The sequence below is a fragment of the Pleurodeles waltl genome, chromosome 5, assembly GCF_031143425.1.
Source record: "Pleurodeles waltl isolate 20211129_DDA chromosome 5, aPleWal1.hap1.20221129, whole genome shotgun sequence".
NCBI lineage: Eukaryota > Metazoa > Chordata > Amphibia > Caudata > Salamandridae > Pleurodeles > Pleurodeles waltl.
Genome location: NC_090444.1, coordinates 538,620,360 through 538,633,255, shown reverse-complemented (window position 1 = coordinate 538,633,255; position 12,896 = coordinate 538,620,360).

The following is a 12,896-nucleotide window of genomic DNA, read 5'->3' as shown; positions in this document are numbered from 1 at the left end:
AGGCAGTACGGTATCCCTAGGCCAACACAAAATTGCCATTGTACACCCATGGGAAGACTCTGAGACCCAAGCATAAGACACACGATGTAAGGAAGTACCCAAAGAATTTTATTTAGAAATAAACTAAAATAAAAAGAATGAAGAACACCTATCCTAACCTAACCCATCCTAACTATACATAACCAACAACTGACCCTAACTACTCTATGCTAAACTTCCTTTACACATTTAACGACACATTCTAAACATTGGCCCCCCCACCCGCTTATATCACGAGACACATGCAGGACAACATATACTACCCTACACATATACTACCTATATCTAAACAAATATATATATATATATATATATATATATATATATATTAATGTTTATATATTTTTTTATATAGCACATAAATGCCCCAACATCACCCCACTCACCCACCCACATAGTAAAATGTAAAAAGTAGAAAACCCACCCCCAAACCTACTTATCTTAACTAAACTACTAACCTAATCTCACCTGACACTAACCCCATAAATCCCACTATAAAACATGAAAAAAATTAGGAGGGAGGGGACTGAACTGGGGTGAGAGCCATTAAGCCAATCGCAAATTGGCCCTCGTGAGTTTCCTTTTGATAAATTTGAGTCTCTTGGTGTTTTTCTCCATCTCCTTCTCAAGAGTGTCCAACTTTTTGAGAACCAGTGTGACATCCCTCTGTAGGTCCTTAATTGCACTCATGTCCATGGCAGCAGGTGGGGTCGGCTGTGGCATGGATGTTGAGGGTTCAGCAGCTGGGGTTGTTGTGATGGTGGCAGCTGTGGCCCCCTCCACAGCTGTGGTACTTGGCCCTCCCTGTGTGGCCAGTGTGGGTCCCCCTTGGGTGAATGCCCACCACTCCCTGGTGGATCGCTCCATGCGATAGCGGTGTGCCATCCTCCGGAAACCCAGATTCCATTGCCAGGATGTTCCTGTATCGGACTGCCCTCTTCTGAAAAGCCTGCAGTTCCTCATTGTTCATGTTGGCAGCTGTTAAATTGAGACAGGCAAATATCAGTGTCAGCATTGTGTGGAGTATGTACAGATTATTAGCTTACACTCTACATCGAATTGCACATCCACTCCAACTCACAATCCGGATAATACAATGGCCCTGATGAATGAAAATACAACGCTGCCTTAGCATCATTTCATTGACACCAAAGCCACTCACAACAAGATTAGGAAACAAACCAAATTAGGTGTGTATTTATTTTTGTGCCATGTGTAACTATGCAAAGGCAGCGTCAACTTCTCATAGATCAGGGCCACTATTCCTCATCATCTGTGTCAATTTTCAACCATATATCACCAGTAACTTGAATCAGTTATTGGGAGTATGGGATGCAGTTGGTAACCATAAGGGGTCAGTGTTGATAGGTATACATGCAAGCCTGATCAAAATGACTATCACCTACACTGTGAGCATCACTTTTACCTACACATTTTTTGTTCCTCACCCATGTGCCTCGGGGAATGGCCATGCAATCCATCATCTCTTCTGTTGAGGTCATCCACCAAGGCATGCCCACTCATACATGGAGTCAGGGAGTGGAGCTGGTATCCATAGGTCTATCACATCCGCATTCATGTGTCCAGGTGCAGACACCCATCAATACCTTATCAACCAATACCATTCCTTACACACCCATATCCATGCCAGCACACATTTGGACTTGACATGCATGCACGCCTATTGCATTCCATATAAGTGTCACGTAAGTGGAGTACAAAAATTGCCCACCCAGTCCTACATGTACATTACAATACAGGGATGCACCAATTTGTGTACAAAATGGTGCATCACTGTGTTGTTAGAATGACGGTGTGTCCCAGTGAAAATATTTTCACAGCGGTGCACATCTTAGTCACATGTGGGCCTACATGTGGCTTGTCATCACCTTGTTTACACGATGCTGTCCATTGAGCACCACAAGCCTCACAAGATATGACTCTCTGCTCGTGCCTGGGGAGCCCTTAAATGGGACACAGGGTCACCATCCAGCCTACTTTGATATCTGATCATTTGACAGCTCATCACTTCTAGCATTGCGTGCAACACACATGACCCACTCACACAAAAGCCTTAATCACTACAAAGGACAGACATAATCACACTTGCTGGATATCATCTGGGTCCTCAAATCTTTCTACTTCACCTATAGTGTAGGGGGCAGGTCCAACTGTAAGGTTAATATCATATCACTGTCACTACTAGTGGACAACATATTACAGTATGTACTATTTTAGAGGAGTGTGCTAATTATCCAGGTTGTGGATAGTGCAACAGACACACCACTGCAAACTCACGATGACACTGACACTCAGGTGAATGAGAGCCACACATCTGCACACTTACACTGGGCCTGAGACACATACAGTGCTACACCCTGCAACAACCATATGTGGCCAATATATAGAAGATGGAACTCCATGGTATGAGAGGGAGTTGGGTGACAGATACATGACACTACCCTGGTGCTCTGCAAGACAACTGACTCAGGTATTCTGGCTTGTCCTGCAAGGCACAGAGAGGCACTTTGTGAAAGGCAAGCAGCTCAATTTTTTGTCTGCAATAATCATGCGTTGAGTAATCCATGACTGATGTGTCAAAGTTGTCTGATGGTATCAAATGCCCCATTGCCAGTGCCCCCTAAGGCGGATATGCCCCCTTTGCTGACATAATGGCAGGTATAATATGTGTGAAATTATGACAATGTAGCGCTATACATGGATTGCCCTACTTTGTCATCACAATCTAGTTACATATGGTATGCTGGTGGTGTCTTTGCTTATCATACATGACACTATGCTGTGACACAGGTGTTGCCATGGCCCCTGAAATATGTGACTTAGTGATGGTTGTGCATGACTCACCAAACATCTGACTTGCATTGGTAAAATGATAAGCTATGTGAACTCCATGTCTATACTGACGCAGTTACACTTCATTCTGGTTGCATGCAACCTGTCCACAAGCATTGCATGCAGCACACCAACACATCTGCTACTGCCATTCAAGTGCGGTGAACAGTAAATAGTTTGCCAATGGGAGACTCGCCAACCGATCACCACACCAAAATGGTCAAGCAGATCCTGCTCGCTGGCCACCAGATCTGCCAAGCGATTCTTCAGCTGGTGCTCGTTGCGGCTGCTGCGGTACACCCTCTTCAGGTGGTGGAGCACCTTGCCCCACTGCAGTCACCTTGCCTCCATCTGGTAGCCCTGGATCACACGGCCCCCGTCTTCAAAATTAATGGTAGGTAGTGGGCTACCAGCCACACAAAGCCTCCCAGCTTCTCCTCCCTCATTCTTGTCAGCATCCCCCTACCAGACACGTCTCTGAGGTACAGGTTGACAACATTATGATAATAGACAAAAATAAAATAAAGGAAACGTAACGCCCAAAAATACCAATCCCAACTAACCCAACTTAACAACTATCCCAGACAGACAACCCACAGTAGAAGTACAATGAAAGATACAAAAAAACACTCAAATTTACTAACACTGGGACAAAGTCCAGTCAAATACTACAAAAACACAACAGGAGGGACACCAAAAGATACAATACAGAGCAAGAACACACCACCAACTCCAGGACAGAACCACACAGTCAAAAGAGGCACAGATTGTAAAGGGAAAGTGAAAGTACACCCACTGTACCATGCCTGTAAACAGGATTTGCTATTACGTCACTTCCTGTCCCCGTGCGTCACGTTTTCTGTTATGCATGTATTGATTTGACGCATCTGATATTTGCATGAGTATTTTAGAAGCATGACCTACGTGTGTCTTTTTTTTTACGCATTACCTTTATGCGTCGATTTAACAGCAAAGTGCGAAGGTGGAATTCATGCTAATGGCCCATTGGTCATATACTTTGCATTTGCGGATGTTTTCAACGCATTTGCATAATTTTTTTTTTACTCTCTTCCTGATTGCGTGATTTTGTCCATTGTCTATGGATGCACCCTGTATCAATATACAAATGGAATGGGCTGAGCTGCAGTGTGGCATTTTGTGTATGGCCACATATGGTAGTCCATACAACAATGTGATTTGGGTGTAATTGGTTTGTTACACCAACTTGTGTGTTACAGAATCAACAGCATGATATGTATGCATTTGTGACAACAGTGTATCCACATATGTATGGCAGTCAGTACTATGCAACAGTTATGGAATGTGATTGTGAATTGTGCTTACTTATGTGATGTTTGCAGTTGTCTTACACTGCATAACATTTTAGATGACATACACAGCTCGGGCATTGTTGATGATGGCTGATGAATGCTATCTCAGAAATGGTACCCGACAACTGTCTCCATATGTTGATCTTGAGAATATGGTGACTTTTGTGTGGACTACACATAAGTCTGACATGAGTACATATTTGGTACATTCTGTGATTGACACACTCTGCCTACATTCCACCCATATCATGTTTTGAACACAATAGTCAGATTAAAGTCATTACATTTAGCAGTGTTATTTTTATTTTTGTGTGGTGGACCTTGAGCCCTAGCTGCATATGTTCTCATCCATTCTGATGTGCATTCCACAGATGTGTCTGTCCAAAGGGTGAGATCATGTGTACCCTGTGTCAAGATTGGGCCCCATGGCAGTCGCAGGACTGATTTCCATGGATGTACTGCGCAGGCTCAATTTCTTCCATTGCTTGTCATAGCTGGGCTAATCACGATGAACATTGTCACCAATGATGTCCTCCCCTTGTCACACATGCTCCATGCAGCCATTGCAACTCTCACACTGAGTTGTGTCAGTGGTCTGTTCAAACAATACAGACTCACCATACTATGACATCCACTGCCTCATGTATGGGCCCTTTGTTTACCTCCTAATTGGACATGTTGTAGTTGTGTGTGATGAGCGGTGTTGTACAATTTGTCAACGTGGATGTAAATAATATAACGTGGTCCATAGATTGTGTCCTTCAGTTGTCACATTCAAGTGATGAGGCTAATTGTGAGATGTGTGATGGTAGCAGGTCAATCTTACGCATCACATGTGATGTTGCAACTGTACTCATTAGATTAGTGTTTGTGACATGCTCCCTAAGGTTAGACTTACAATCCTGAGGTATATGTTGTGTTGATTGAATAGACCAAAGCACAAGGTGATTTACGTGATTTTTAAGTGAAGATGTTCTCAACAATGTGCAGTCTGTGGCGTATCCCAGCAGCTGTGTTATGCTGTTCCCCCTCATTTTCTTCTCCAATATGCTCCTCCTCATATAAGAGGACATTCACCTACACACATATGTTGTGCAGGATAGGACATGTCATAATCTTGCAGGCGATGTGTGGGGCATATAGGAGGCTGCCTCCTGTGATGTCCAGGCACTTGAATCTGGACTTCAGGATGCCAAATGTCCTCTCCACAATAGTCTGTGTCCTCCGATGTCCTTCAGTATATGCACGCTCTGTTGCTGTGCTTGGGTTGGGAAATGGGGTCACTATCCATGCCTGTATCCCATAATCCTGATCCGCTGCAGAAGATTAATGGAGAAAGTTGTTGTTAGGGCTTTCAACAGGTATCATATGTAGCAAGGCAGTTGATATTTTGAGCTGGTTGTGACTCATATGTATTTGTGGTATGGTGTGAGTTCCTATCCTTGTGTAATGTCTCCCCATCACTGGGTTGTTGGACATGACAATCTTGTGTTTGGCTCAAGGACCTGGGACATATGATTTGGATTCCAAACTGATGGCCATAGTGTATGTACAATGCGTTGTGTAGTGCACCTGTGTCTCAGTGTGCTATCACTAGAGGGGACATGACACATCCTCATAACACAATGGGGTCAGATGTGGTGGCAACATATTAGCACTACAGAGCCTGGACATTCCATCCATTTTGACATGTGTCATTGCAGATGATGTGTGACTCGTAGGGCCTTTGAAATTGGTGAATGAGAATACACAACAAGTCTCCAAAATTGGCTGCACTGTCCTGCAACATTTGAACTATGCAAGAATGCCCCATGAGAGATGTTACTTTGCAACCCTTTGTTGTCCCCTGCGCCAGTTGCTCATTTGCAGCCGTGCACCTACACTACCTACCTTGCACCAGAGTACTTGTCTAGCTGCCTTGTGGAGGTGGATGTATCTGTACAGGAAGGGACACCGCCCTACCCATATGCTGTTTTGATGGCCAATTGGCTCTTTCTGTGTGTGCAGCAGTATGCAGCATGCATTGGTGACACAATCATATGAGTTCAAAGCACAGTCTACTTCCTTATTGCAACCTGCATACAGCACCCTTAGGGTAGTGTTTGTTGTTGCCACTTCCTCAGGGTTTAGGTGACAGCTACATCTGAGTCAGCATCATCATGCTATGTATGTTGTGGTGACAGACCTGCAGCAACACACATTGCACACCCCTTCCACACTACATACAGCATGGGAGGGTGGCAGATTTACAATGTGGCTTCAAGTCATTATGAAATGGTCATCTGCCAAGTTGTACATACAGTGCAGGGCATGACAAGGGTACTGTGACATATGTCCCTTGGTGATCCAGAGTGGCAGCTAATGTTTGTGGCACCCATGAGGTGTCAAGGGTGTGTATCCCATTGTTACAGGATGGATAACTACCAGTGTCTCTCCTATCTTCCAAAACATTGATCAGCATTTATACTGTCGACACATGCACAGTGCAGGCTATGGGATGGAGCTCAGTTACTTAGAAAATGTGTCCCTTGGCGCAGTGTATGTGAGGGGTGTCTGCTAAAGCAGGGAAGATACTCCTTCACTTCAAGGGAGATTCCTTTGTTCTTCAGTGATGTCCTGTTTTCTCCTACTGGGTCCCACTATGGCATCCGTGATCTGCACTGTCTGACAGTGACTGCCCCATGTTGGGCTATTTATTGTATCTGGTACAGACATGATGGTGTTGTGAGTTAGTGAATGTTGCATGTGAGATGGCACTACAGTAGGTGTGGTACCACTTATCACACATCTGGCACATGGTATGTGATGGGCATTGAGCCCCATTCCTATGTGTATGAGGCAATGCATCAGGCAGATGTCTCTGCACACTACAGGTAAGTCAGGTATGTGTTGATGAGATGTAGTTGGCATTTGATAATTGTTCTGCAGTGATTTCCACGGCATGACTTGAGGGATCTGTGCCTGTATGGAACTTACGTGACATGGGCATGGTGTATGCCATTGACATGTCTGTGCTATTCTTTGTGTGGTGTTGTGTGTGTGAAGTGTACGTAGTAGGCAACCTGTGGGCACTTGTGGTCTGTGTAGTTCTTCTGTTAGCAAAGGGTACATGTCTGCACCTGTACTTCCCGTGGTGTGCCTGTCAAGTTGTGGGTGTGTTACATACATGTGGGTGTTTGTGGTGTGCACTGATTGTGCTGTACTGCAGCATGGTGCATATCTGTTGTTACCTGCACATCTTTGTTACCCTGGCCATGTGTTAATGTAGTGGTGTATGTCTTGTGTGTCCGACAGGGTTGGTGTGTTGTGTGTATATTGCTAGATTTGTTGACTTACCCACAAGTAGGCCATTTCCAAATTGTCCCTCCTGTAATTGGAACTGCTGTGCCAGAATATGTAGGTGTCATGGACACTGCCAGGATACTTGGCCAAAATGTTTATGAATAGTTCCCGGTGGTCCACTATGCCCTGCACATTAATGGAATGCGTGTGCTTGAGATTCCGGTATAAGTTGGTGGTACGAGCCGGACAGGGGTGGAGTCAATTGCACCTGACACATGCGGGAAGCCAAGGATTTGATAGCACCCCTGTTTGTTTTCCTGCTGATTTTACTGGGTGTTGGGGAAGCTGATGTGGCAGGGTGTCAGGGAGATGATAGAGTCTAACACCTTTGGAAGGAATGCAGAGAACAATGGCTGTGAGACACCAGCAACCAGGGCACCAGTTGTTTGGAAGGAACCACTTGCCAGCATGTGCAGGACAGCTAGCAGCTTTGTCACAGGAGTAATGTTGTGTGGGGTCTGCAGGCTGGCTGTAATTTGTGGCTCAATGTGGTATAGGACGTGTAGTAAGGCTTGCCAGTTCAGTTTGTAGGTGCTAATAATGTCCAGGTCCCTGAGGCCAAGGATGGTTGTCCTGGTTCTGAAGACCCTTTCCTGCCTTCTGCATTGCCTTTGTGGGCAGCGTTGTAGTAGTGGTGATTGCTGGGGTTGTTGCTGTCCTCTGTGTCGTCTTGAAAGCAGGATCATTATCACCTCCATCTTCTCCTGTGGTTTGATAATGTAGCTTCTGTGTGTTCTCCTTAAGTAGTGTTGTGTTTGCCTCATTTGAATGCCTGCCCTGACCCAGGAGTTAATTGTTTATGCAAATCAGTGTTAACGTCATTTTTTAGGTCCGCCTCCTACCCGTGCTTCTTTTTTGCCCGGTGGAAAATATGGCGCTAGGGGGTTTGAGTAATTTTTGGGATGGAAACGCCTACCTTGCATCTCATTGATGCAAGGAGGCTTCATGCATCTGAAAAATGACGTTAACACCAATATTTTGATGCTAGATGAGTCTAGTGTCAAAATATAAATATGGGGTTGAGTTTTCTCTGAATTGGCATTAAAAAAAATGAATCTAATTCAGCGCAAACAGAGTATACTGTAAATATGCCCTTTAGTGCCTTTATTTCGATTTTTTTCGGGCAGGATGTCCTGTTTGCCATAACACAAGTGCGTTATAGCACAATGCAATTGTAATATGGCAGAGTCAATATCAATCACGTCTTGACAAAGAATCCCATCTTCCAAACTTTAAATAATGCTCACAGTTTGCATTGTAGTAGGTGGAGTGCATGATTAAGTTTCAATGATGGCCAAATTCACAAAGCTGTTTGAAATTTTGCACTTGTTATTTGCAAAATAATCTTGCCAGCCTTCATGATCATCAAACAAATGTCTCCTTTTCCCTTATCGACATCAGCTATCTGGAAAAGAAACTTACATTTCTTCTTCTCTCGAAGCCAAATTGGGAAATGCTTTCCCTACCTGCATCAGCCTGGAAAAACTCTCATCAGAAACTTCCAATGAAGCTAAAACCCATCTGCTTTCACTATAAACCAGTCACCAAGTTAATCAAATACATAGGTATATGCCAACTCACTCATTCTGGTGTGGTCTACAAACTTGCAAAACTTTTCATCTCATAGATGTGTTGCCGCTGCATTGCGTAGGGTACAATACATATTCTGCCATACTAGAGTTTCCTCCCTTTTTCAACGATTGTGTGACATGTAGGAGATGTGGACTATGCACTAGCAACGTATCTTATGTATAAAATGATGTAGTGTCTGCAGACTATTCAAAACTGGAACAGGAAGGTGCAGTACAGCACGAGAAACCCAGCACACTAGAAGTGCAGAAGAAAAAATATTTTAAATGGAGAATCACAACGCAACTCTACTGGTCAGAAACACAGACAGATGAAACCCCTTATATGGCAAAGTAATCCTTGGACTTACAGAATATAACCAGTAGGAAAAAAAGAAATCTTCAAATGAGCACTAAACCCATTATAGAAATAACACAGCATGAGGACAATTGCAAAACTACCAGCCTATGGCCAAAGGAACTAGAAGCCCCTCTGACAACATCAAGAATAGTTAGCAACCTAGGCGTAAGCATAAATTTGGGCGTATCCGTGATACCTCATGCTAACAATGTCAAAAAGAATCCCTTCTACACAATGAGAACACTACACCATCTCAAACCATGCATACCAACATAACTGCAGCCATCCTCATGCTTGTAATCTCCAAACTTGACTATATCAACAGCTTGTACCTTGGTACATCTGCATTCATTATATGCAAAATACGGCTCAACCAGAATGCTGCTGCAGGGCTTCTTATCTGCTTTAACCCAAAAGAATACATCACCCCAGTCCTGTAATCACTCCACTGGCTAATTATAGCTGGAAGGGTAATGTTTTAGGCACTCTGTGTTTTTCACAGAGCCTCCCAAGGAAAATAACTCCTATACCTACAAGTTACTTTCAAGCAATAAAAACGAAATAGAACACTTGGCTCCAGGCTTGCACTACTCATCATCATACCACCTTACCATAAGACATCTGTAGTAGGCAATGTTTTCTCTGTACAAGCCACCAAGCTCAGGAACTCACTGCCAGCCAGCATTTCAAGCACCTAGGAGTATATACATGTCCAAAGACAGTTGGAAACTTGGCTATTCCCTAGATAATTGCACCACCTGCTTTCCAGCAACAGAGCCCAGAAACCAGCCACACTGTTAAGCATAATCCTTAGCTTACAGCTCACAAATTGCAAACAACTCAACAAGCAAACTGCTTTCATTATGCTGGTAAGCATAACAGGGCTGACCTATGGTTTGTTGTGGCATTAAATAGTTATGTTTTTACATATATAGCAGTATTGTCCACAATAAAACTAAAACCATAATATGCAGCTGTCAGCAACAAATTGTAACTTATACCTTAAATTCACATAATACATATCTGCTATAAGGGTTGTGAATCACCAGCACTGTACAGCCAAAAAACACAAACATCACCAAATGAACAGGCATGGAGTAACTGAAGGGATCGGTCAAACATTACTGGACAATTTTGAAGGATTTAAATGTAATCTACCCATTGCAGGTCCTAAATGTCTACACAATCTGGCCGCTTCATTACATCTCACATAGAAACTCAGATATGGGATGATTTAAAAAAATGCCCATCCCAACAAGCCTATCCACTTTCCTCTCCCTCCAACCATGCCAGCTCAGGACAATAACTATACACAAAATCTCAGACTGGACAAGCCAGTGCAGTAACCAACTAAGCCATCTATTTCATATGAAATACCATAAAGGACTTGCAGAGTTATTCAAACCTAACAGCATAAACCATAAAACTGTTTATCTGTCACTTTCACTTCATCATCAAACACACTACTAGCACTTCGACCCATAACAGCACCTCAGTGGTTATCAGGCACAATATAGAAACACTTCCCGCGTAGGGTCACAACAAAAACATCCCTCAAATCACACACCCTTCATGATGTGGCATGCTACTCATGTAGGTAAGTGCTACAGTAGCCCACATGGGGAGGTACGCTCTACATAAATGTTGCAATACAATGCAATGCAGTATGTCTTAGAGCAGAAGTGCATGTTTTGGAGTCTAATTTGGAGTTTGCAGCTCAGGTGTCAATCTCTAAACATTACAAAGGGTTGTGGGACTACCTGAAGTAAAATAAATCTCTATTGTGCTTTATGCTTTTAGGCACTATGTGTAACTTAAATCTTTGAAACTTGTGTTGTGTTTTTATTTTATTGCAGTTAAAGTTTTTTATAAATACTTTACACATTGCTTCTTAGTTAAGCAAGACTGTTTTGTGCTCCCGAAGGCTTAAGCACAGGTTGCTTTAGTGATGCTTTGTGGTTCACCTGACAAGGACTGTGTCTGTTGCTTGAGAAGGGCACACACCCCTCTCAACCAACAACCCAATCTCTCACATTCAGTTCACAACCAAAGAGATGTCCATTGGTTAAATGCATTGGTTCCAAGGCTGGAATAGTCCCTGAAATGGTTTATTAGATGTTCTAATATGAATCTAAGAGAAAAGTGGTCCAGAAGAAACTATTTGTGGTTAGCCAACTAGAATTTACACCGCAGTGATTTAAAGGTCCCGGTACTGAATCTTACTGAATCTTAAAGAATGCCATAAATCTGCAGTCACAGGTGCACTATCTTGCATGCATGCAGATCTACAACTTACACAAACGTTTTCAGAAGTATGCCTGGAAACCTGCAATATGTTTCCAGCAGTATTCTGGAAAAAGTTTGTGAATTCTGTTTCTGGTCTATGCTTTCTCACATGAAAGTCTGATAGTGCTTGCTGTTTTTTTTCTTTCTCCACTTTGAAAATATGTTTCTACTTTGAGAAGCCCCTTTCCCCGTCACTTTTAAAAGCATTCTTCCGCCATTCTCTAGAAATCGATTTATTCTGCCTTTTCTCAGTTGTAACTTTCCTGCCTTTTTCAGCTTTCCATTGGGATAGGAAAGACTTTGTAAATACCTATAGATATGTTTATTTATTTTCTGTTCACAAAGTCACTGACCATTCCAGCCATGGAATCTCGCTCCACATCTGAACCCTCTAAATAAATGTACTTGCACAAAACTATTCACATGACTAGTGCCCAATTGATATGTTTGCAGATGGACTGTTTCTCTGCCAGAGCAACAGAGTAAATTACTTTGTCAATCTGACAGAGTGCGCCCTGTCAAATTTAGAAATGTTTGCTGCCACAGCACACATTTCTAGCATTGACAGGCACCACCCTCTCAGTGGTTCCTGCCAATGCATTATAAGTTTCAGGAACACCTCTGTCAACAAGACAGAGCCACATGGCAAACTTACAGTTTTTTTTTTTTTTTTCAAAAATAAAATCTCAAAGCAGTATTTTCTTTCTGAAAATTAAAAAACAACAATGTGCCCCTCACCATGCGACTTTCCTTCCATGGCAAGGGGACATTGAGAACCTTTCAATGCTCCTTACCCCAGGTTTTTCCTTGCTCTGACGGGCTTTGGAAATCGGCTGTATGTCCACACATCTAAATTATGTGGGCAGACATAGAGTCAAACCACTGCTGGCCTTTAATCCATCGGGTCTTCTAAGGGAGTAGTTCCGTCATTGTCAACCGTATGGTCCACCCGAATGTAATGTTGGCGGGGAGGGAAATACGTCAGTTTGGGACAGAGTTACCTCTGTCGTGTGGGCCCCTAAAGACAACACTGGAGACAGGAGGTTGGTCAGACTGTTGCTTTATAATCACTCTGCAACTCTCCCTATCTAACTTTTCCCACCGTTCCGCCTGTAC